Source organism: Pinus tabuliformis, chromosome 5_1 (genome assembly GCF_031772625.1).
Source record: "Pinus tabuliformis cultivar Carrire ecotype Pingquan chromosome 5_1, CPIR1, whole genome shotgun sequence".
Lineage (NCBI taxonomy): Eukaryota > Viridiplantae > Streptophyta > Pinopsida > Pinales > Pinaceae > Pinus > Pinus tabuliformis.
This window is the reverse complement of record NC_142305.1, coordinates 618,597,424-618,623,537: the sequence shown is the minus strand read 5'-3', so window position 1 is coordinate 618,623,537 and position 26,114 is coordinate 618,597,424. Positions and strand designations below refer to the sequence as shown.

Below are 26,114 nucleotides of genomic sequence, written 5' to 3'. Positions count from 1 at the left end.
GTAACTTTTTGCACACTTTGTGTGGCTGATTATTGATGTTGTTATAAACTTTGTTTTGCTGTCTTAAATTGAAGAACTTGCCCTAGTTTGTAGTAGCCAAGGGATTTGCATGGTTTGGGTGTGTTATGAGACCTTACTAGAGACTATTGAAGTGAACCTAGAAATAGAATTGTCCCATATCTACCATGAACCACTTGCTTGTGTTTTACCCCTTCTCCATCTTAAACCCTAGCCTTTACAAGCCTAGGCTTGGTGGGCGTTGATTGTATCATTTGGGGGGGATATAGCTTTAGTCTCTAGGGTTATTGGATCCCCTAGCCCTACGCAGAAGCCTCCCTTGAGGTGGAGGGTATCCATCACTAAAATAGAAGAGGAGTTGTTGTTGAGGTGACAAAGGTAACACTCTTGTGGCTTGTGCATTTTTCTTGCCTAGAGAGGCGTTGTGCTAAGGTGCATGATTTTGCTGGAACAATCCTCTTTAGTACCACTCTACCTGCCCAAAGTCCACTTTTTCTATCTTTATTTTGTGTGGAACCCACTTCTTTTAATTTCACTAATGCTCAAAGAGGCACCATTGAAAGGGGAGAGGCACCTATTGAAAGGGTGGTAGTTTCCAGTGGCACTACTAAGGACAGCACCTTCTGCTTGGTCACTCTAGGCCAAGATATAAAGAAGTGGAAATGAAGCAATTTGATATGGTGGGTGGCCACAAATGCCTGATATGCATGTTCCTACACCATAGATTATGTATGTCTCCCATCATTGATATTAAATATACAATTAATCTAAAAAAATGATAGAGATATTGGTAGAATCAAAAGAAATAACAAGAACTAATGAAAGAAAAAAACGTTAGTTTGGGCTTTCTCAAAAATAAGATTGTAGGGGCTTTCTCATATATAGGATTGTAGAAATCATTTTGTTAGATTACATGTGCTAGTTTTGTTTAAGCTAGGAATAAACCTAAAAGAACCCATAAGGGGTTTGTATCCTAGACCCCCTATACCCTAGATTACGAAGGAGTTAGTCCTTGTCAAGAGTGCCATCCAATTCCCTTTTTCCTTTGAATTATAAAACCTTGTAAAATTTATTATTACATGAGGTATTGGGGATAAAATTCAATATAGTCTGGTTTAGTTAGCATATTTAAGCTTGTTCATGTATACCCTTAGGATTGAAAACAATTAAAAGTGCATTAGAGAGGCATTATGATGGTTCTTCATCCATCCATATTTTAGGGCTGACGTCACCTTTACTTTGATATTATATGCTAATCTGACTGTGGAAAATTGTTGAGTTTTGGTCCCTAGATTGCTCATTAAATTAGATTTCATTGTATATAATTTTGACACACTTTGAGTGGCTGATTATGGTTGCTGTTATAGACTTTGTTTTGTTGTCAGAAATTGCCAAATTTGCCTAGTTTGCAGCATCCAAGGGCTTTGCATGGTTTGGATGTGTTCTGGGACCCTATTAGATACTCTTGAGGTGAAGCTAGCATTATGACTGACCCTCTGCATACCTTGATGTCAATGACATTGATTTTTGAACTCCTCTATCATGACCTTAGTAAAAATGTACCCATCACTCAAACAAAATCTGGATTTGACGTGTTGAGATTTTTCTATCTTATTTGAATGCTTAGGGGGCAATATTGATGATGAGGATCCCAATATAGGCAACTATCTTGATGATAATGTTGGTTTTTCTTGGACACCAGAGCCTCTTCGTTGATGTATTTTTGGTTTAGAGACGTATTGCACTTAGTGTTATTTTGGTTATATGCACTCTTACTTGCGATATAAATGAGAACTTTTGCATATTTGTGTGTAAATGGTTTGGATTCATATAGTTACACATCAATATATATGTTTTTCTTTAAAATTTGAATATGTTACGGATTTTTTTCCTTTTCTAGACCAATTCTTTGTTCAAGGGGTCAACCAGTTTGGTTCTGATATATTGCTTGCAATCATTCTTCCCTTTCATGGGCTCTCATGATGTCAATCATTCTTCCCTTTCATTGGCTCTCATGATGTCAATCATTCTTCCCTTTCATTGTCATTCATGATGTCAATCATTCTTCCAGCCCAAGACGACATTTCAACTACTTACTTTCAAACCCCTTGTCTTACTAATGATACCCACTCACTATATCTTCCTAGTAGAGCACCCTTTACCTATTAGCATCAAGTGCCCTCCCTGCTCCATGGTCTAGGTAGACCATGGACTTCCTTATTTGGGGAGAAGTGAAGTATAATATCTATCCCGTTTATTAGCTACCCTGCTCATGGACTTCCTTATTTGGGGAGAAGTGAAGTATAATATCTATCTCCTTTATTAGCTACCCTGCTCCCAACCTTCCTTTTAGGTAGACAAACTAGAGTCATTTTCCATTGATCATATGGAAGTCCTATTCCCGGCCTTCCTTTTAAGTAGATAAACTAAAGTCATTTTCCATTGATCATATGGAAGTCCTACTCTATAGGAGTTCCTACTCCCTATATAACTCACTCTTTACTTTCCCTTAATTCATGATAGCCCAAGCCACTAAGTTGCTTCCTTTATCTTGCTCATGGGGCCTTCCTTAAGGAAGAAAAGTTTTTTGATTACTAAGTTTTCCAATTAGAGTCATGCTTTTCAACAATTACTTTCTTTTTCATTCATGCATAACCTTATACATGGGAGTAGGGAGTGGTAATCAACTAATCATCCCTCTATTATTCCAATAAGGTACTCCACCTTTCCTCCTTAATCAATCACATTCAAAAGTAAAACCAGCCCATCTCCATCAATAGAATGAAGTCATGTCACAAATGCCTTATTAATGGAGGGGTAGATGGATTGCATGTTGCCTTGATATATATGGACTCAATGAAGACAATTGAGGATACAATTATTCCACCCTTAGCTTCTTTATTGGTATTATTATTCATAAAGGTATATATAGTTGCCACTATGCCCTCCCTCTCCACATCTCGCATAACAATACTATTATGAATGATGGGAAAGATGGTAGCCACAAATTAAGGTATTGTTGGCATGCACCTTCCTTGTATACATGGATGGATGACTTCCTCATTATATTAATTAGGGCTCACTAACACTCTATTTCTCCAATATTGGAATGAATGAGAAAGAAAATCTCTAATACTAATTGATTAGAACAACATGCATAAGAGATGCTTCTCTTTATTCTTTAGGGAAAGAAGATAAAATGCTATAATAGGAGGAGATAATGGAGGGAGGGAGAAGAATGCCATATTTGTGTAACATAGAGCATAGTGGGCATATCCTTCCCGAATTACTTCTAGTAGTACCTTAAACAATAGTAAGGTCCCCCCTACATGGAATCCTTATTTGGATTGGCAACCTTTATTTTCCACGGTTGGTTGATGATGGCATATGTATCAGTGCAATACCTATATTTAGTGAGAGAGCGAGTTGACATGACATAAAGAGAGAAGCGAAGTGTGTTTCTCACCAACAAGACATTGGGTAAAGCGAGTGCCCAACAAATCCAGTAGATGGAAAGACTCAAACCAAACCTAAGCTTAACGAATCCCCAATCAAATCAATAAGGCTTCTTGACCTTGCTTTCCTTCCTTCATGGTTTCACAATCCCATGAAATCAAACCCCATAGGATCCTCCAATCAATAATGGAAATTATACCAACTAGCTAGTGAGTTAGCCACACCTTATTAGGAAGGAAGCCAAAATTTATTTCAATGTTCCTTTTGTCCCAACCACACTAGCAACATCAATTTGATAAGGAAATACAACTGTGTAAAGGAATCAAAACACTTCTTTACAATACACTAATGCTAGGAGGTTGAAGCCTTGCTTGCTAGGGGAAATGACCAATAGTCGAGGATGACAAGGATACGGAGGGGAAGAAATGCAACCTAACTCTCAGCTTTGGCAAGTAGGGTAAGTTATGATTAAGCCTACCTTTTGGTCCATAACTAGTAGCTAACCTACCCCATCAAAATTTAATTTAGTTACCAAGAGTTGTTCCTTATTATGGATGGATGGTGCTGGCATTCCATGACCTACCCTCTAATATATGCCCATAAAAGAGGTTTGCTTGTTTAGAACCTTCCTTGGGCCTTACCAAGGATTAGTGAGCATTCAACAATAGAATATTTGACGATCTCACTTCGTATTGTCCCACTTCCTTTGCATTAGTCCTTACAGCATTCCTTATTATGGATGGATGGTGCTGGCATTGCATGACCTGCCCTCTAATATATTCCCATAAAAGAGGTTTGCTCGTTTAGAACCTTCCTTGGGCCTTACCAAGGATTAGTGAGCATTCAACAATAGAATATTTGATGATCTCACTTCGTATTGTCCCACTTCCTTTGCATTAATCCTTACAACAACCATTAATAGAGGTATGGGCATACCTCTGTCCAAGATTAAGTGAGATTTCGTGATGGTTAGACATCCTTCACTATCACCTTCAAGCTTGGGACTAATCAAGGGGACGGAAATATATCAATGATATGAACAGAACCAAGTTGATGGAAATATATCAATGATATGAATAGAACCAAGTAGGCACTTGGCTTAGTCATACTGCAAATTATTTCTTGGGTATTGAACCCTAGCCTCTAAGGTACTTGTATAAGTAGAATTTCTCTCTATCCCACATTTTTTGTCATGCCTGTGTCTTTCTTTCCTTGGGAACTCCTTCCAATGATAGGAGGGTGGAGGGATGCCAATATTGACTCTTTGTGCACTGTGCTAGGGTTTTCTCAATTGATATAGGAAGGATCAAGAAAAGAGATAGATTGGGCATATCTTTCACACAATTCCTTATGAGGCCAACCAATCCTTACAATTGGTTAAGGATAATCCGCACCCAAATGCAATGCTACGTTGCACCGAGGCCCTACATCTAAGGATGGAAAGTAGGTAGGCATCAAAAGATAATATTTTCATAATTTGCTTGGTTTATGCAACTATGATAGGTTAGGTAGCTTCACTACATTTAAGGATGGAAAGTACGTAGGGGGTCGAAAGGTAATATTTCCATAATCTGCTTGGTTTATGCAACTATGATAGGTCAGGCAACTTCACTATTGCCAAGCCCATCCACCCACTCTTGGCTAGCTATAACATCTCCCAATCATCTAAAGAAATGATACAAGTTAATACATTATCAATCTTGGCTGTGTAGTTCTCATGAAATAAAGGGAAGAGTCAGCAATCGTCTTCCACCGAAGTGAATGCACATATAAAAGTGGGGATTAAAAGACTACATAAGAGAACAAAACAAAATGGGAATTTCTAGAGTTCAACGATTTCATTTTAAAGAATAAGGGCAGGAAGGGAGCCATTGATAATGAATTCAAAAACGGTGGTCACTTTCTTTCTTTTCTCTAAGTAAATGAACTTCCTTTAAATTGTGAGTTAAACCCAATCAACATGAGACTTGTCCACCTGACTATAAACAACCACAAATTTTCATATAAATTCCTAGAAACTATTGTGCACGCTTATATTTTTGTACTTCGCCAAGATTTTCTTGAGCCAAGTCAAAATCTCAACTCTTCTTCTTTGGCGAGTTTTTCCTCGAGCCGAGTCTAGTAATAGTGGGGTGGAGCCACATTTTAGCACTGAAAATTATGCAATAACAATGAATATAAAGAATGTTAACCATGATTAAATATTTAAGAAGGTTGTAACTCTTTCCCTACATGGATTATTTTGTAGGCATGTCATTTGATGGATCATACTCCAAAATCTACATTAGGGGTTGATTTTGCACACTAGCATTCTCTATAGTGAATGCCTTTTCAAGTAAGGAAGACCAATCCTAGAACAAGAATTTCAAGGTAGGATACTTGACAAATCTATATACAAGTATAATCTTAACAATTCCCATAGCATAGAAAGAGAGAGAACCTAAAAATTGTTTAGAAAAATTTAAGAAGAAATAACGGAGAGCTATAGAAGTATAGAAGGATCCAAAGAAAGAATACAAGTAATAATGGTAGCATACTCCAACTTGGTCTTTTGAAAGTAGTGAATAGTTAGTCTATTAGAAGATGGTATTTCGAAAGAGAATGAAAAGTGTTTTGATGAGAATGATGATAAAGTGATTGTGGTAGGATGATAATTTTGAAGGCATTTTTGTCTTTAAATTCTATGGGAAATTGATATCGGTTGCTTTGAAATGATCTCAAAGCTTCCAATAAACAAGTATGCTAGTCAAACTTCACGTTGGAAAGACCTATATAAGTCCTCTTATTGAAATTTTGGAAAGACCTATATAAGTCCTTTTATTGAAATTACTTTGTCAGAGGGTCTCGGCCCAAGATCAAACCAACTCGCTGCCTAAGAGTATATCCAGCAGCCCACAAGCCAAATATACCAATAACTTATGACTTAATTGGGGTTGAGATGCCTGAGTGAGGGGCTCCCACTCGGGTGGGCATCATCTACCCTTTAGCAACTAGCTGCCTATATAACCCAAGAGTATATCCAACAACCCACAAGCCAAATATACCACTAACTTATGACAAGCCAAATACACCAATAATATTTGACTTAACTAGGGTTGAGATGCCCAAATGAGGGGCTCCCACTCGGGTGGGCATCATCTACCCTTTAGCCTTATCACAATGAGGGGATCCCACTCGGGTGGGCATCATCTACCCTTTGGCCTTATCACAATGAGGGGCTCCCACTCAGGTGGGCATCGTCTACCCTTTAGCCTTATCACAATGATGAGACGACTCTTGTAGCCTTATTACAATGGCCAAATGTCTCATTGTGAATTGAAGGGTGGTCACCTCTAATTGAAATTTCAATGTATCAAAGTACCAAACCGATACAGATATTAAGTACCCAAAATCTTCTTCATTTATGCCAAATAACATATGCTATTGATTGAAATTTAAAAGTACCCAAATCTTCTTCATTTATCCCAAATAAGTCATATATGCTATTAATTGAAATTAACTTTTAAGTCATAAATGCTATGAAAGTAGACAACAGATGTATGCTCCTCATGAAAAGCAATATTATGTATTAATCTCTAGATGAAAAGAAGAGTCGAAACAACCTACCACGATAAACCAGGTCATTTCTTACCCTATTAATGTAATGCCATGTCACATAACTATCTTCTAGGCATTTAGAAAGTCTGAGGCCTTTCTCTATTGGAAGGGTTAAAGTAGTGGGATGGCGTATCTCTCACTCTCTCACTTCTAGGCTCTAGTAGAAATAAGATGGTCAACAAACAAAACTAAACACAATTTTAAATAACTTAAAAAGTTTATAACTCTCACTCTCTCACTTCTAGGCTCTAGTAGAGGCCAACAAACAAAACTAAACACAATTTTAAATAACTTAAAAAGATTACAGCATTGTCAAATGAAAGTTTTGTGTTCCTCATCCCCTCAAATATATGATTAAATAAATGCTTCATTAGATAGCATTATATCTCAAAGATGCTCATTGCCGTAAACAAAACGTTGCTATTAAAACATATAACATTAGTAACATTTGCAATCATTCATATTTGTGCAATTAATGTGTTAATGTAATGCAAAATTAATATGTTAATGTAATGGCAACTTTTGCCAGGTCAATTTTGGCACCAACCTGATGCCATATTCCTTGGAAGAGTATTAGACAATATATATGTAGTTTGGACTAAGGAAGCAAAGAGAATATCCTGCTATCCTCGAAGAACATGATGAAGGGGTGGAGCCACATCTGAACACTACCAATTATGGAAAATTGAAAAAGGAGATTGGAAGGAGAGAGATTCAATCTATAATCACCATCAAATCGTCTTGGAAGAGGATAATTTTGTGCCCTCTGATGAGGAAGTTCTTTCGTGGCCTGGGAGATGGGAAGAGGCTTCTCGTGAAATTTGTTGGGGTCTAGGTTAGGCAGTTCTGGAATGTTACTTCCTTTATTAAAAGGCTCTCAATAGATATTACAACCACTCCAACACATCTCTCCCATCTCTCCTTTGAGTTTGGGGATTTTCATTTCCTAAAATAAACAAGAATATGGGGATTTTTGTTTCCTGAAATGAGCAGAATGCTATAATTTAATCAAAACATAGAAATAGCCTAACACTTATTGAATTTTAATTCACTAACAAGAATAGAAGAAAAAGATATATAATCAATACAAAAATGTTTAAGACCTTTTTCTGATTTATATTATCTCAGTAAGTGTACCTGTTCAGCATAATATTCTTAATTAGTAATATTTTCAAGCTCTCTTGCAACCTGGGATAGAATCCCAAGAGGTGGACGAGGATAAGGACAATAATCAGGAAAGTCGTTGGTCAGAGAAGATCAGCCAGTTCTGCAACGCTAGTTCCAAGGCCGTGAATAATACTACCTACTTATCTATTTCTAAATTTCTCATTTCCTCGGGTAAGGAGCTTTCAAAATTTCAATCAAAAACATGGAAATACTAAGAAAATCTAATAAATACCAAATGCTGAAATATTTTTCCCATTTATATCCCATGTTGTCTAAAAATTTTCAGAGACCGAAGACCTTTTCTATTTGTATACTCTGTTTTCTGTTTTTATGTGTATATACTCTGTTTTCTGTTTATAACTGTTCAGACTCTCTACACTCTGCAACTATGGATAGAAAGGGAATGGGGATGGTATTAGCATACTTACCCATTTATTAGCATGTGTATTTCAAACCAATTATCTTCCTCAGTTGAACAAACCCTCCCTGCTACGACTAGCACTTCCAGGAAACCAATTATTTACCTGATCAACATAAGGGAAATCATCATTTACCGATAATAATTGTTTCAACAAACTAAAGATTATTTGAGTCTCATCTTGAATAGAGTACGAAATAAAGAGAAATAATAGCTATAATATTTTAACATAACAGGAAAGAAATACAGAGCAATGACATGTGTAACAGAGACGGTTGAGCAGAATCGTTTACCCTGTTGCGAGACCTGGAGAAAGTTTTAGCCAGTAGGTCTACCCCGTAGGAACAAAGCGATTGTAACCACATTTTCTGCACCTTTGACAGATCAAATATTCCCGGTGTTAAAAGTCATGAATGCGTCCAACGCCAATGTGGATAGAGAATATGTTGAAATGGTAATAGACCTGACGATGTCCCTCTGGGTCTATATCTTTTTTTAATATCCTACATGAATTGCCTCATAGTGCAATTTATAACCTCTTCAATATTGTTTTCATTCTGTGAAAATTGCCTCTGCAATGTTTGCCTTCTTGACAAGTGCCAGGACACAAAATAGAAAATCCAGATGTTATGGAAAGAAAACATGACATTGGCTTCGTAGCAAAGGATTGTGGAAAGGAAATTGCTAATTAATTTATACCCTAAATAAGCATAGATGTTGATTACACATGCTCCAGCTGTAGAGCCTTCAGAAGTGGAATCAGAGCCCATGTTAGTTCGTGCCCTCTTTTGCAGTCTCCTCGTCCTCTGTAATCCCCTCTGTCCTCAACTCATCATCCTGTGAACCAATTGTAATGTTAGCTGCATTAAGTTTCAACATTCCAGAGTTGGCACAACTGCTACAGTAATACTCCAAAGCCAGCTCCATGTCTGAAATGAAATTGAATCATTTTTGTTTAGATAAATATTCATCAAGATTCTGAACCGTTAATGCAGACCTCGACGACCGACTTGCTTCCTGTCTGTGCCACGAACGCAAGCCAATTTTGATATTGATAAAAACGATATTTCTGCCAAATATCTACCGTCAGTTTGTGCTTTTTGCTTTTGTATACAAGTTCATCTGGTCGGTCCAATACAATGCCATTTATTCCAATCCTATTTCCGCCGTACGTTTGTAGCTTTTTACAAAAAATAGCAAGTTCTCCTTACCTTTTTACAAAAAATAGCAACTTGTTGCTTTTCACCAAAAATAGCAAGTTCTCCTTAAACTAACCACCGCCATTGATGAATTTAGTGATATAATAATGTTACCTTCCGTGTCAGTGTGATCAGTGCGATATTTATATATACAAAACTTTAACTCATAATCTCTTAAAAAAACCATTTTCAATTTTGAATTAATTATTCAACAATAATTACAATTATAATTGGTGTATAAAGTTGGGGTTAAATTAGATTATTTTATTTATTTATTTCAATAACACTTAAATTAAAAGAATTGGTGTATAAAGTTTTTTTTCCGAAGGTGGCAAAACTTATCAAACTCAGGTGTCAAACCAACAGTGAGGACAGCCATCTCTGGCTGCTATCCGCGAATGTCGATTTGACTCATCACTGTTATCAAGGAAAACCACGCCACCTGTAATAACCCGCTGGTGGTCCGTAAGGGAGCAGGCTTTCACTCCTGCCAGATGCCTCTGGGTCTTGGGCCGTTAACCTGTTTCCTTACGTCCGAGGAAGACGAGCTCTTAGCCAAGCAGAAGCAGTTTAACGGCATAATTGGTGTATAAAGTTGGGATTAATTAGATTTTTATTTTTTTTATATAATTTAATAACACTTAAATTAAAATATGTATTTATTGCATCTCTTTTATAATGTTTATTGTTATTATTTAGTATCCCGATGAAGTGTTTAATGAAGAAATAGCATTAAAATATGTATTTATGGTTTCTCTTCTGTAGTGTTTAATGTTATTATTTAGTATCCCGATGGGGTGTTTAATGAAGATATAGAGGTGGTGGAGCATCACATTATAGGCAATACATGTGGCAAACATGACCTACCTTCTATGAAGATAATAATGATTTGTGCATGCATTAATTTCGATGGCTTCTCATAATTCCACAATATAGAAAGGTTTTGCTTAGAGAGTTTACTTGGGATGAGGGGATGGTTGAACCCACATCTGTGAATTTTGTCTAATTCAAAGTTAAATTTATTTATATATTTAAAAATAAAATATAAAATATAAATAAATAAAAATATGATTTAGCTAGTTAAATAAATTTAACATATTCAATATAAATACATATTTCTAGCGAATTACATGTCTTTCATAAATTAGACCTTGCTTGCCATAGTGTGGTTGTTACAAGATTTTTCAAAAAAATAATAAAATCCTATTGTTAGAATCACAAACTAAATTTAATCTAATAACTTCAAAAAAATTCAAGGGCTTCAGTTTTTTCATGATATGAAATTTATTTATATATTTAATAACTCATTTTAAGTAAATAAATTATAATATTTTATCAAAAATATTTTACCAAATTCTAATTAAAAACTCCAAAAATAAAAATAATTAAATAATGCTTTGCATTACTTATTAGTCCCTTACTTTACATTAGTTCGTAAATCCTTTTATGTAAAGTTTTTATTTGTTGTTTCAAAAGGTATTTTTTCTGAACCTATCATAGAGTTACAACCATTATTTTAACCAATAGAAAATTTGATTGTCTCATTTGGCCTCTTCTTGAGGCATTCGTCTCTATTTTTGACATATTCCTTAAGACTTAAGGGTTTACACACGTATTTAATTTACACTATTCCCCAATGGAGTAATGCTAGTATTAGTTTGCTAATCATTAATGTTAGTTTGCTAATTGTTAATGTTTGATTCATAATGCATGTATTATAAAAAATTTCGCATTGTCCTTCAAACTTGGCATGTGTATCTTTGTGACAACTTTGGGTATTGCCTTGAAAGCACATGGAATGATCTATGGTGTTGCCACAACTATGGAGATTCTGGTTGTTTCGATTTATGGTGTTTCTTTTCATGGTTATCGGTGGATTAGGTGTTTCAACAGAACCGAACACCATCAAAGTTATCTCTGTAAGTGTTTTATTTTTCTGATTGGACGGATATGTCTTCAATTATCTCTATATTAGCGTTTGTAATGGAAGATTCATTGTTTCTTTTCTCTAGGATTTGAAAGACTCCATTGTCCAAAAGATGGGATGGAAACCTGAGGAAGTCAAGGTTTCGAATATTAATTTGATTGACCCCATGGTTGGCCATGCGACACTTTATGAATTCGATCTTCAAATTCGTAATTCCATTCTTCCTCTCAGACTCTTTGAGGACGTGACTTCTTGGCATTTTATGGAAGACATTTTTGTTAATGAGGATCAACAAGAAACAAAGGGGTCTGAGATCACTGTTGTTGAACGTCGTCGGCAAATTAGACCAGTTTTAGCTCCCTTTCAGCTGGAAGGCCCTTTAGAGTTGTGGATACAGGATGCAAATCACATGCGCCTTTCTATGCCGGTAAGTATTATGTAATGATTAGTTTACAATTTCAATAACCTTGTTTTAGGTTCAGATCCCCAATTTGTGCAATTTTCAGTTTTTACGAGCGTTTTCTCTTAATCCTTTTTTATTATACTTGGGGTTTTTGTGATCCCAAAGTTATATCCTAACCTAACACATATCCAATTTAAACCCGTATCTGATATGCACCTAAAGGTTCATAAGCCAACAATATAAAATAGTGTAAATTCAAGATATGCGTTCTCGAGTTAAGTAACCTCATTATGCAATTTCAGAATCAGATTGAAAAAGGGGGGAAAATCAAAAGCTTTCTGTCCATGGATAGTCGGCACACTACTAGACCTGCGAGCTCTGTAGAGGGATGTCAGAGTGGGGAAGGACAAGCCATAAGAGGGCAAGATCTATAGAGGGATGTAAGAGTGGGGAAGCGAAGGTGAAGGACAAGCCACAAGAGGACCAAGCCATCCATGGCTTATGATGTGAGAGTGGGTAAGTGAACATGAAGGATGATGAGGGTACTCGTATTGTTCGTTTAATGGGGGGCACTAACATTGGTGAAATCTTGCAATTCACATGGAGCAACACGGGTTTACTCACATGTTTTTATGGTAGAATATAATTTTTTTCTATCGCTTAATATTTTATTTTATTGCCTAAAAATTGGAAGGAAAAATGTTTGTAATGAGATACTCTGTTTTTACAAATGGTAAAAAATATTATTATATTTCTAATAAATCAAATGTTTTTCAAATCCCAACTCCAATAAAAAACACTCTTTGATTTGTGGTAAGGATCTTTCAAAAGTATTTAATTTGGATTAAAAATAAATGGGTTATGGGCTAGATTATTTTGGTTGAATCATAAAAATATTTAATTTGATTTATATTTTTTGAGTCATAGGTTATGCTTTTTTGTTTACTATTAAAAAATGATGAAAAGATCAAACCTAGGTAGATGATTTCCAAATGATGTCCATCGGTGTTGCCTATTTATAATTGTAAACAATAAGGTTGTCTATGTTTATGAGTGGAAATTTGTTCAACTTACCTTTTAAGTGGAAAATTATTTTGTTGGTAATGTAAAACATTCAGTGAATACCATACTAGAGAGTTCATACTAAAGCTCCATGCATATGCGGGTCCATTAGATGATATAGAATTATAAAAGTTTCCATTGCTGGTAATATAAGAACCATCCTTTGAATAATTGCCACATCTTATATTGTAGGTGACAAGAAGATATCATTTCTCATTGCTAAGAAAAGTGGGCATATGGCACAACCATTGTTTGATATGTATAGAAAAACTATGGGACCCCATGGAGATGGGGCACTTTATTATTTCTGAGTTACTCCACAATTGCATGTGTAGATTACTATGCACTATGATATAACTTATGGAAATTGGTTATGGTACATTAAGCATAGATCTCTTTAATCAAACAATGCCATCCAAAACCTACTATTGAAGCAACCAATATACAACAATAGTAAGATTCTTCTAATTTGTCATCCTTTGGGCCGAGTTCAACTTGATGCAGAGTAATAATACATTGTCTTGATTTACAACAATTATAGATAATTTCCTAAATGAGATAATCATCAATAATAGGGAATACAAATGAGAATAAGAATAAAACATACATTTTGAATGCCACCATATCAGACACCACCAAAAAAAATTTAATAACTTAAAATGAGGCAAAAGTAATATGTACCTATGGTTTCCTCTTAGTAGAAATTGTCCATTCTAAAAAATCAATATTTCTTCATAATGGTTTTAAATCTTTCATTGGTAAAATAAGTGATAAATTATATCTCAGTCAACTTTCATCATCTCAATATTTTAATTATTATTTTAATTGTGTATTACCAACTTAACACAAATACACTAAACAACCTAAATCTAATACAAAAATTATTATTTCAAAACAAAGTACAACTTTTCCAATTCAACAATTCCAATTTAACAATCTTATCAGCCTATCTTTGCACATTTTGGGGCAATTGCTAGTAACTAAACAAATCACATGGTTTCATCGTTACCTTTGTTGTTGGAAATAAATTCAAATATTTTAAAATGAATTAAATTCAAAATCACTAATAACTAATATTTTTACAATACATAATTGTTATCTTTAAGTTATCAATTATTAATTATTAATTATTAATAATCATTTTTTTTTATATGTAAATATATAACCGGTTAAAATTTAATGAAAGCTTTTATAACAAGGAATTGAAATCTTTAAGTTATTAATTTTTGAGGTTTTTAATTTTTAATTTATAAAACTATTTAAATTAATTTCAAAATGTAAATTTTTGTGATTCATAATGTTTATAGAGAGTATCTTAAATCACATTGTAATTATTTATGTGGATGTCTTTCGAAACATGTCCTCAAAAATAATTGTGATGTGATTTACTGGAAAGATTCTCTCGATGAATATTTAAATTGGTTATATATATATATATATATATATATATATATATATATATATATATATATATATTCAGGAAGAAAAAGCATGATATATTCATAAAAGAAGATTACATATTGCAAATGCAAGAAGCATATGTAGAAACGTGGACCGAGCCACTTACAAAAATACTCCAAAAGAAGTATCCAGAAAAGCCCTCAGACAGGGCAGCAGATAAAGGAATAAACCCCAGAAAATCTGCTTAACAGATCCCAAATAAAGCCCCAAAAGGCCAATAGCGCCCCAGAAAAAACAAGGCAACCCATCAATAAGGTGCAGAAGTGGCACCAATGCACCAAGCAGACAAGCATCTGTGGATAGAAAATGAGAGCAACCAGCGCTAGATCTGTCCGCCCAATACGAAAGGAGAGGCACGAAAAGAGGAAGAGAGCAGCAAAAGTAGCCACTCCTTCCCCACCCCCTCAAACTCTCCACCCGAATCAGACGAGAAACAGAGGAAGAAACACTGCCTCAATCATCCACATCTGCCTGCAGAAAAAGACCAGCGGAAACATCCATAGAAGCGGCACGAAACAGAGCAGAGCGCCGCAGTTCCCTCAACGCTCCAAAGGATATGCCGCGGCCAGAACAATCCAAACTGCCGCCGAGAAGGAGAAGACCCACCGGAGCAGAGGCGTCACCGGGGGCAGAGGCGGCAAGGGAAGCCACCTCGCCCCCGCTCAGAGAAAACTAAAAGACCAGAAGATGAAACGAGCCTGCAAGACGAAACCCTCTCTGCTTGCCTCTCACCGCTCGACTCAAGAGAGCCCGCACCTCACGCCGTTCGCCGCTCGCCTCTGGTGAAGCCCTCATTGCCTGTGGAGAAGCCCTCGCTCGCCTCTTGTGAAGCCTCACGCCGCTCGCCTCTGGAGAAACCCAAACTTTTGTGAAGCCCTCGCCGCCTATGGAGAAGCCCTCGTTCGGCTCTGGTGAGGCCTCACCATAGCACCCCTCGCTGCAGCTCCCCTCGCAGCAAACCCTCAGCGCTCACGCTCCTCCCGCTTCGCTCACACAAGGTTTTCATCGCCTAACTGTGTTTTGTAACTCACGGATTCGAAGCCCTCGTTCGGCTCTGGTGAAGCCTCATCGTAGCACCCCTCGCAGCAAACCCTCAGCGCTCAGGTTTTTGAGTGAGTGAGTTAGGGAGGGGAGGTGCCGATGTTTGGAGTATATATATATATATATAATAACTGGTAAATTATTATTATTATTATTATTATTTTAATTTATGTATGGAAGTACAATAAAGTTATACAAAGATTAATTTAGTGTTGTTACATTAATTTTAGGCAAAAAAATCATCATGGTTTAGATACAAACCATTTATTTTATAACTATATTTAATTATATCAAACCAATAAAATGATATTGTATACATTTGTAAAACATCCTGAAAATGAGGCAAATTTTGATGTACATGCAAATTTGACCACATTAAAGGAAACCAAGTCTATCCTTAGTGCACTGGAGTTGGAGTCGTGGTTGCTAGGTGGACTGCCAATTGGTCATCAAGGAAAGTTGATTCACAAGGTTTTGGTGGGGTACCCTAGTACTTAGACAATTAATTCATTTGGTTGAGCAGAGAACATGAAAATAACTTTCCTCTAGGAGGGATTCCAATCATAATATTATACGTTAAAATATTGATTGCAGTTGAGGGTTGCGAGGAAAAATGCCATAATGTAGTTGCCTTATGGTGTTTTTTTCATCCCTTATTATAATTGAATTGCCTGTATGAAGTTAGACTTTTATAGAGATTTAAGGGAGAAAAGTATAGGCCTGTGTTTGGTTTTTGGAGGCATGCCCGAGAATATAAGAGAAGGTTGTGTATATTATTTCTCTTAGGCAATAAATCACGCCCCCACACCTACCACCCTTGGGTTTTATGTAGATACACCATCAAAACATAATACGTTAGTAATAACTTGATCTTTAAATCACTAGTAAAACTCATGAGGGGGGAAGGATAGCTACAATTTCTCTCTATGATATCTCTACTATATTATTTTACATTCATATATATATATATATATATATGAATGATAAAAAATTAAAATAATTAATATAAATTTATTTTAAACTCGAATTAATTAAATATTATTTCAATATAATATAGATATTACCACATATTTTATTATTTAAAATAATAATAATAATGTAAAATTATTTAAATTTGAAACAATTGAATATTAAAAAAGATATATATATATATAATCAAAATAAGAAATATTTTGTATTAAAAAATTGCACTCAAAAATGCAATATTATATTAAAAAAGAAAAAAATTGCTAATATTAGGTTAATAATATCCACCATCTTCTCGATCTCAATATTGAGCATGTGACTTATACAAAGGCTATCTATTTTAACATTGTTATACTAATAAAATCAGCATAAGAGGCTTAATAACCAACAAAATTTACACATTGTGACAATTAAAGTTGTTGAGAGGGGTCCTCCTCCCTGGGTTGAGTTCCAGAGTCCGAATGTGGAGCAGCATGATTTAAATTTGAAAGTAAAACATATGTAGTAAATATGGAGTTACTAGAATTCATAGAAAGTTGAGTAGCATGTTCCTTTCCTAGCTTCATATCTTCAATTTGGCATCTAAGGCTGCCAATTTCCTCCTTCACTTACTGAAGCAGTGTTCTCTACTCCACCATAATTTCCATTGTTGTTGTAAGACAAGGAGCCAATTGGTTTTACCTAAGTTGAAGTTAGAGCACCTCTTCTTGAAGATTTGGAAATTCCTTTAAGCCTTTTTCTCTGTGATCCACTATGTTCCCAAATGATCTCTTGTGCATGAGAACCAATTGATATGGATACCATGAATTGCCACCAAGGAAATTATCCTACATGAAACAACTTCCGTAGAGACATGATACCAACCACACATTGTGAACTTACTCTGCATTTCCCTAAAGACATTGTAACACCCCCTCCCACAGTTACCCAAATTCACTGTCCTTCTTGGGTAAACATGAGATGAAGAGTTACAATGATATGATCTGACCTCCTAGCTCTAGTTAAAGAAGTGGGGTCTACAACTGAGACTTACTGAACACAAACTGACATCCTACAGGGACTACAGATCCCCTAAGAGCCGAAGAAACTCCCCAAGTGGTCAATCCTTGAGTTCGAACTTTGTTTCAATGACCTAGACTCCCAACACACCCTTGACAATACCTGCATGCGATTTAAGGCCTCCAACCACACTCACAAGCCTTGCTCCATGCGGTTGTGACGTAAATTGCTCAGTTCAGTGCTTGCGGTCCCAAAATCTTAGCCATAATTCTAGGCCAACCTCTAGACCCCTGCCCAAAACTTCCTGAGACTTCTCAGAATGATAAATAACATAAGGACGATGCTAAACATACAAAACTTGAACAAGAACTTGACCTAACCAGGCCTAACCATGACAGTCATTTCGTCAAACATATAATGAACATGTAAACTACATGTCATGAATGCATATATGATCATAAAAGTCTGAAACATATCTAAGAATCAATAAGAAGGTCTAATGCCCTCTCATAATAGCTGCAATAACACTTGCTATCCCATGCATTCATTAACTAACAAATACTTATAAAATCCTCAACAAAGCCATAACTAGATCACATTACATATCCGTTCTTATAACCAACATATAACCATATTATTAACCATGACATAACAACCATCAAATCGTCATAATAACAAGTATAAGTGCTCATAGAATACAATAGGAAAATAACTCTTATTAACTAATGCAAAAGCCAACCAAGTCAAGTACTTACAAGTACCACCCGACCATAGATTGGGCTGAACCAAATCTTTCTTTCAACCAAACACCCTTGTGCCATATTCCAAGCATGAATGTGGGATCTCAAGCATAAAAAACCAGAGCTTCTTGTAGATTAAACCACCTCCACCCTCAGGCTACTGTGATCTCGCCAAAACTGGTCAAGAGATCATGAAGCCTAAACAAGCTTGGATGCCTCAGAGTTTCTTCACCATTACCTTGAGGAATTTTCCTGTCTCCACCCACTTGTCAAGGGCTTCCCAAATATTAAACCACGTCCACCTCGAACCCTTGGGAATTTTCCTTAGACCACCTCACTCGATTCCAAAACCTTTTGTCAATCCAAAGCTCAACCAGAAAATAATCACATCACACCATGGCTATCCAGGAAATGGCAAGGCAAGGTTGAAACCACTGTCAAAACTAGGAAAAACTCATGCTAATGACAACAAATGAACTAAATAAACAATTGCATGTACCATGCATTCACACATCAGCTAAGAAATCACACATGCAACCTGTTACCTACAAAATCCTGCTGAAATTGTTGATCCAACCTTCTTCTTGCTTTCCTTGCTTGTCATTTTCCTTCATTTGCGTTCCTTGTCTTTCTTTTGCTTACTTGCTTTCTCCTCTTGGTGCTCTTCTCTCTCTCTAAAACTAATTCCAAATCAAAACCAACAAAAGGCCACAAATTGATCCTCTGATGCCTTTTTATTATTGATGCCTCTAGTTTCTTCATTTTCCTTCATTTTTCCTTCAATTTCCATCTCATGCAAATATGTGACCCTTCACTCTCTTTTTTCCTATTTTCCTTTATGTCATAAATAAAATGTAAATTAACGCCTTTTTTCCTTTTCCAATTTCCTTATCCATAATAAACCGAAAGTGATGCCCACTAGGATGTTTTTCCCACCATTTAGCTTGGAATATGTGTCCCATGACCTTGGCCATATTTTTTAACAAAGAAAATAAACTCGGGGTTGTTACAGACATTAACTCTGAAGGAGGAAATCAAACCAACAAAAATTTAGAATGGGACCTTGCTAGCCTAGCAATGAACATAATCTTTTAACAAATTTAGAACCTTCCCACTTTATATTCTCATCGTTATAGTCAAAATCCTCATAACCAAGCCTGGAAATTGATGTCTTACAAGACGTATTTTAAGTTTTAGCACGTATTTTACGGTTGGTGAAAATTTGTGCACGTCAAATCTAATGTCTAAAATATATTTGGGTCTCATCATTTTGACGCTTAATTAAAAATCCAAACCCTAAAAATCTATTGTGCTGGAATTTACAAATCCCCAAAATTATTTATTATAACTAAGATTGAGTTTACACATAGGTGATCCACATCGGTGATCTAGTTGGATTGCTTTGTACATACGGACTACAGGTCTATGGCAGGGCTATGGCTAGTGTGCTATATTCTTTCAAGATCTAGTTGTTTAGAATTAATGGGACATTATGGGGACTACAGTGCTATGGAAGGGCTATGGCTAATGTGCTATATTCTTTCAAGATCTGGTTGTTGAGAATTAATGGGACATTATGGGAGTAACAGTTGGCCATATGAATATTGATGACCGAATTTAATGACTTATTTACTAACATTGGAATTGACTCTCTTGCAAAACAACTTTCGAATTTACCACTTTCGCCTTTGGCATCTAACCATATGTGGTTTGATGAATTTTGTGTTTTATGGTCTTACATTTTCCTCTATCATTTCTCTTTCTTGCTGATTGGGAAAAGCAATAACATCCCTGCAATCTTTTAATTTACCCTACTGCACTATTGAATTTGTTAGCCTCTGAATATGGCATGCTTTCTCGTTCAAAACTACTAGATTGGTGGTATCAACCTATCAAATATGTACTCTTTATTTACTTATGTTGTTAGTTTATTGTAAAACCTGAAAAATACTTACAAGTTATGTAAAATTTGATATGGTATACAACCCTTGAGGAAATTTTGAAGTAAATTAAGGCTTGGTTGCTTTATTTACTTATGTCGTTAGTTATTGTAAAACCTAAAAAATACTTACAAGTTATATGTAAATTTTGATATGGTATACAACCCTTCAAGAAATTTTGAAGTAAATTAAGGCGTGATTTCTTCCAACTAGCTTGTGGAGCAGCTCAAACTCAAGTTGATAGCATGATACACCCCCAAATTCAAGAAAAAAAAGTGTGTATTTTATTTTTTGTATTCTAATCTATTATGTGTTTTATGGTTTTATGTTATTTGGTAGTTTTTGGAAGTTGAGGATTTAGAATTTTCAAAATTGAAGTGGATAAAAGGTTTAATGTTATTTGGTAGTTTTTTGGAATGGGAAGTTGAAGATTTTGAATTTTCAAAATTGGAATAGATAAAAGGTTTTAAGGTATTAGATTTATTTATGAATCAAAATTTCAAAAACATTTTCTTCTATTTCTCTCCAATTTTTTGCATGATGTTCTCGCAATTGTTTTAAGAAGATTTTAAGGTTGGAAACCTTGTTAAATAAGGAACTTCATAACTAACTCATCCAAATAAACTTTAAGTAATTAACTAAATGTAGCGTGCTTAGAATGTTCGGTATCTAAAGTTTAAGTAATTAACTAAATGTAGCCTAAAATTTTCGGTATCTAAAGTCTGTTCTTGTTGTATAACGATCTCTAACATTATTTGGTAGTTTTCTAGAATCAGAAGTTGAGGATTTTGAATTTTCAAAATTGGAGTGGATAAGAAGTTTAATGCTATTGGGTATTTTTTCTGGAATTGGAAGTTGAAGATTTTGAATTTTCAAAATTGGAATAGATAAGAGGTTTTTAAAGTATTAGATTTATTTATGAATCAAAATTTCAAAATCAACATTTTCGTCGATTTCTCCCCAATTTTGTGCATGATGTTCTGAAAATTGTTTTACGAAATTTTTAAGGTTGGCAACCTTGTTAAATAAGGAACTTCATAACTAAGGAGCTTGTCCACGGCTTAGTAATCTATCCAACACTCATCCAAATAAATTTTAAGTAATTAACTGAAGCATAGAATTTTTAGTATCTAAAATCTATATAACAATCTTTAATGCTATTTGGTAGTTTTCTAGAAACGAAAGTTGAGGATTTTAAATTTTCAAAATTGGAGCGGATAAGATGCTTAATGCTATTTGGTAGTTTTCTGGAATCCAAAATTGAGGATTTTGAATTTTCAAAATTGGAGTAGATAAGAGGTTTTTAACCAATTTAACTAAAATATAACCAATTTAATTCTATTTCAAATATCACTAGACATTAAATCTATTTATGTATTTAAAAATATATTTAAAAAATCACTACGAACCATGGCAACTTCTGTATACTTTGAAATTACATGCTATTGACAGGTGGCAAATTTCATGGTGATAATTTTAAGAAATCATGGTTTGGCTTTTGGAATTTTTTTTTTTTCAAATGCATACAGGAATTCCTTAAAAAAAACCAAGAAATAATACACATTTCTTAATTCAAACTTCACTAAAAAAATTTAAAATTTCTATTTTTTAAGAAATCATGATTTAGCTGTTGGATTTTTTTTTCAAACGCATATATGAATTCCTATAAAAAAAAAACCAAAATATAATACAGCTTTCTTAACTCAAACTTCAAATTATGATTTTTTTTTTTGGAAATTAAAAATATAAAAGCAAAAATCAAAAATTAAAATTGAATTTTAAATCATTCATACATCCTAACTCTATCATACCTAAAATTTACAGGGACTGAAATTTACCTGAAATTGTGTTGTATTTTTATTTTTATTTAATTAAGTTAAAAAAATGAAAACCAAATATTTGTTTTCTATTTTTAGAGAGACATCTTTTTTTTTTTGGATCTCGAAATTATAATAAAACTAGATTGAAAACTAACTGGTGTCGGTTGTATTTTTATTTTTATTTAATTAAATTAAAAAAAATGAAAAACAAATATTTCTCTTTAATTTTAGTCAAATCCAACTAGAATTCGAGTCTGTTAGTGAGGGAAGATTGAAAACTTTCATATATAATATAAGTATAGACCATAATATGTTAAAAATAATGTTTCTGGGTTGACAAATGTTTAAACATTTTGTCCTCTGTACATTGTTGAATATGTGTTTCTTATGGTAAAACTACATAAAATATTACAGAAGAATGAAAAATGTGCGTGATTAGAATTTTTTGAGCCTTTTTAGAAGAATGAAAAAGGTCTGTGATTAGAATTTTCTGAGCCTTTTTAGAAGAATGAAAAAGGTTCGTGATTAGAATCTTCCCTTCCTTGTTTTGGAGTTTATGAGGAAAATCGCTTCAATCTGGTTTGTACACGCATGAGAAGAAGGATCTGTTTATGCTAAAGGTCGTTTATGAATTGAACTCTAGTCTTGATCTGTTTGAAAAAAACAAAAACAAAAACAAAACAAAACAAAACCAAACCTAAATTAATGTTCTAGCAAAGATAAATTTACAAGAACCATTTGTAATTGTTCAATCCTCTTGCTTTAATGGTGAACATTTATAGTTGAATGGTCAACTAAAAGTCCACACTGTCCATATTTGTTTTCAAGTGTTTTGCTGCTTGAAGATTGTCCAGATTGGGGATCACCTGTTGATATTTCAACCATTTGTTTTTGTTAGAGATGGATATATCTATGTGAAGTCTAGAAGTTTGCAATTATAAGCACAACTTTGGTAATTTGGTTTAAAGAATGTTGTGTTAAGCATGAATAAATGCTGGTAGCTGTTACTTTTAGTAAATTGCCATAATTCCACTATATTTTCAACATCATACAGTGTAAGATGATTAGTATTATACTCATATTAGAGGCTTAGATGACCATGATCATGCTGCACTGTTCACTAGCATCTATGTGAAAACTATATGATTCTACCTTGAAGCTTTATGAACAAACATAGAATTATTTCTTGATTATTACATAGAAGAGTTAATTGTGAGAAGATCCAATGTTACTAGTTTAGTTTATTAGCATGAAAGGTGGTTTATTGGTGTAAAACGTAAAGTGAAGGGCATGTAAAATGTAAAAACATCATGAAATTCTCATTTGACGGGCAAAGGGAATTTGAAATTCCAGGCCTGCTCATAACCATGTTATCCTTTGCCTCCCGTAGAGTAACTTCCATATGACCACAACCCACCTTAGAAAACTGTTAAATTCCATTCCAGCAACCGTTGTATTTACTTATCCAAGATTGTTAGGTTTCCATGGAGATCCAAGGTCCTTCAACCCACTACTAATCATTGATAATCATTAGAGAAATTTTAAGGTAAAAAATGAGCCTCAAAACAAAAATGTACAACCAAAATCAACTTTATAATAACCAATAGGATTCAAGATGATGATGTCAAACATGGGGATGATTCACCATTTGTGAAGTAAAAAAGTAAAAAGATTAATAAGTAAAAAAAAATGTTTTTTCAATTTATCTCCTTACAGTTTTACTTAATTTTTTTTGCAGGAGCACTTGTTGAATGCGAAATTTAATTCCCCATCCAAGGAATACCCATGTGCATATTTTCGATGGACCCTCCTACATAAAAAATGAGAAATACATGAAAAAATGTGATTGCCATCACATATTTTCATGTATTTCTCACTTTTTGTACATTAGGGTCAATTAAAAGTATGTAACATGAGTACTCCTTGGATGAGGAATTAGATTATGCATCCAAGAGTGCTCTTTGAGTATAAATTGAAAATACTAGTTAAAAAAAGGTAGGTTTTCTTTTTTCTCTCTAAAATTTAATTTGGTGATATAATCTAATCTTATTAAATTATTTACATTATTATTATTTTAGACCTCAAAATTCCTCTAGTATAAGACTGAGCTCCCAAGCACCATCCAACCAGGGAAATGGAGTCACAGGATAATAAAAAAAAGCATGTACTCAACCCAATTTAACTAGGATGTAAAAAACAATATATCCCTTTCACTCCATCACTCATGTTTTTTAAAATTTTATTAAAGTAATCTAGTTATTCTAATTTAACTAAGATGTAAAAAAAAATATATCCCTCTGCCATGATCACTCATCACTAGTTGTAAATGTTGTTTAGTAATCTAGTTATTATATAGCTTTTCTGAGATTTCCTCCATAAATTTTTATTAAAGTAATCTAGTTATTCTAATTTAACTAAGATGTAAAAAACAATATATCCCTCTGCCATGATCACTCATCGCTAGTTGTAAATGTTGTTTAGTAATCTAGTTATTATATAGCTTTTCTGAGATTTCCTCCATTTACGAACGAGTCTTCCTTTTTCAATTCCCTTAACCACAAAAAAATCAGGAGCTACACCATGCATAACTGCGAGGAGGAGGTGGGATGGGAGCCAAGCCTTTGGGATGGTTTTGAATGGAAAGAGTTATCTCTCTCCTAGTTGGCTTATTATTTCCATATCTAACTACTAGGTATGGCAAGGGTATGGCAGGGGTGAGTGAGTCATGGGGTGCATGCTTGAGGAGATCCAATTTCTGGAATCCAGGTGTGGGTAATCCAACTCTTGGTTAATTTTAGAGTTTGGGTGGTGAGGGAGCACTTAGAAAACTGACTGTTAGAAAATTGCTATTAAATTGACCTTATTATTTGGTCATTATTTATATATAATATTATTGAATGACAAAATCAATAATTCAGTTTGCACAAATTGTGCTTCCAGAACCCAGAAGCATATTGTAACCTCCGTTCACGACATACCTTGTTTGGCTTGTTGCTCCTACTATAGAGGTTGTAGTAGTTGTGATGGCTCCGTTTCTCACAGGCAAGTTCAAATTAACTTTCATTTGGTGGAGACTTTTGTTGAATTTAATTTGTTGTCTAAATTTTGAACAAAGAATGTAGGGAAAAATTACCTGGGGTAAATTTTTGGTCGCGACTCTCTAACAAATTCTTCTGCAAAACATTAATTTCTACATAATCTGCTTAAAGCATATCACACCAAAGATCTGTTATCAGTTTACTGCACGTAAATATGAAAAATAACATAGCCAATACTACTCTAATATTGTATATATTTTGATTTGACATAGGTAATTGTATAGATAAGTTTGTTGTCATATAAAACTTTTAATGCAAGGGGTATGTTTTTTTTACGGGAAATGTGATAAGGAATGTATAATTACCCCGTGTCTGATGGTGTGTATGTTGGACACCAGTTGTCCTCAGGTTCAAATGGCTCAATGAATTTTCTTGAAGTTCACTCATCCCACAGCTCTCATGAGGTTCGAATGGGTTGAACAATTTTCTCGAAGTTCTGGCATCCCACACTTGAAGAGGATCCCACCGTCAATTTTGTAGGGTAGAATTCTTCTGCATGTTTTGTTGTTCCTCCAAGTTTCATATATTTAAACTACACTGACATAGTTCAAAAATATTGTTTGAATGATGGTGGTACACGAAACGTGGTTTACATGCAAGTAGTGTGTGCATACCCAACCTATGTTCAAACACATGGCTACCACATATAAATAATAAAATTTAATTTGTTTATCAAAGAAAATAACAAATTTGTTTTTTTACCTCTTTTAGTAATCTGACAATGAGAAACATATGGAAAATTGATTTTTTATTATCTAAAATATAGTTAAAAATATTTATAATTTTATAATGAAAAGATAAT

The 26,114-nt window shown here is 34.4% G+C and overlaps 1 protein-coding gene across 11 annotated transcripts in view; it reads right to left on the bottom strand.

Moving 5' to 3' along the window:
- Positions 1–9,784, bottom strand: part of LOC149166447 (uncharacterized) — a 110,817-nt gene extending 101,033 nt beyond the window's left edge. For 7 of the 11 annotated variants that reach the window (XM_089432607.1, XM_089432603.1, XM_089432600.1 and 4 more), the window contains exons 1-2: positions 8,950–9,627; positions 8,667–8,762 (exon numbers count right to left, since the gene is read on the bottom strand). The gene's annotated coding sequence lies outside the window, so the exon portion shown is untranslated. Of the gene's footprint in view, positions 1–8,666; positions 8,763–8,949; positions 9,628–9,653 lie in introns of those variants that run through there. The other 4 variants (XM_089432595.1, XM_089432597.1, XM_089432596.1 and 1 more) reach the window with 4 other exon arrangements.
- Between the last annotated feature and the right edge of the window lie 16,330 nt (positions 9,785–26,114).